This window comes from Nicotiana attenuata, unplaced genomic scaffold (genome assembly GCF_001879085.1).
Source record: "Nicotiana attenuata strain UT unplaced genomic scaffold, NIATTr2, whole genome shotgun sequence".
NCBI classification, from domain to species: Eukaryota; Viridiplantae; Streptophyta; class Magnoliopsida; order Solanales; family Solanaceae; genus Nicotiana; species Nicotiana attenuata.
This window is the reverse complement of record NW_017673684.1, coordinates 102841-104204: the sequence shown is the minus strand read 5'-3', so window position 1 is coordinate 104204 and position 1364 is coordinate 102841.

Below are 1364 nucleotides of genomic sequence, written 5' to 3'. Positions count from 1 at the left end.
CGATCGTCAGGCAGCTACCTTGCTAACTCCGATGAACTTGCCACCGAGCTCAAAATTACCTGAAACTGCACACAAGGTGCATGGAGTAATGTGAGTACGCCAACTCAGTAAGTAATAAAGGTATATAAAGTCTGAGCATTAAGAAATCACATAAACCACGTCATAGCACCACAGTGGGTAAAGCATGTCTCTAAAACAGGATACAAATCAAATCATCTCGTTTAAAACTCCGATTTAAGTAAAAATCCTTTGTAAAATGTCTTTCTAACAGTTCAGTAAAGGTTCAGCGTAGTTCATAGTGAAAGTGATAAAAATCATAGTCGGCCTCTCGGGCAAAACGTAGTTCGTATACAGCCCCTCGGGCAAAACATAAAGCATATACATCTCAAAACAGGAAAAGTGCCAGAGGGAATAACAAAGCCAAAACAGTGATAAATTCCGAACATTTCGTAAAAACTCCAGTTTCAATGAAAATTTGTTCAAAATATTTGTTTAACATTTTCTATAGAGGTTCAGTATAAAGATGAGTGAAATTGCTAATTTAATTCAACATATTCAGTATAGACTCACTTTAAGGAGGAGTGAAAAACAGTAACTTCATAAACAGGCCCCTCAGGCAAAACATCTCTCGTATATTTATGTGTGTGTGTATATATATATATATATATATATATATATATATATATATATAGCCACTCAGTCCCTCCTGACTCAGCTCTCATCNGATTTATTCTAAAAATCTAGATGAGCATGTGGAACACTTAAAACAAGTTTTTGACGTTCTCAGAAAGCAACACTTGTTTGCTAATCTTGAAAAGTGTACTTTTTGTGTGGATCGTGTGGTCTTCTTGGGTTTTGTGGTTAGTTCTAAGGGAGTTGAAGTTGATGAAGAAAAAATCAAGGCAATCAAATAGTGGCCTAAACCTAACAGTGTAACCGAAGTTAGGAGTTTTCACGGGCTTGCTAGTTTTTATAGGAGATTCGTTAGAGACTTTCGTACCATTGCTGCTCCTTTAACTGAAGTTGTTAAGAAAGATAAGGGTTTTTCATGGGGAAAAGAACAAGATAATGCTTTTAAACTTGTTGAAAGAAAAATTGTGCTCTGCTCCTCTTTTGCAATTACCCGATTTTTCTAAATCTTTTGAGGTTGAATGTGATGCCTCTGGAAAAGGAATAGGTAGCTGTTTTGATGCAAGACTCGAAGCTCATTGCATACTTTAGTGAAAAGCTGAGTGGAACTCAACTGAACTACTCAACTTATGAACAAAGAGCTATATGCTTTGGTAAGGGCTTTAGCTACATGGCAACATTTATTTGTGGCCAAGAGGGTTTTGTGGTTAAAGACTGATCATGAATCCTTGAGA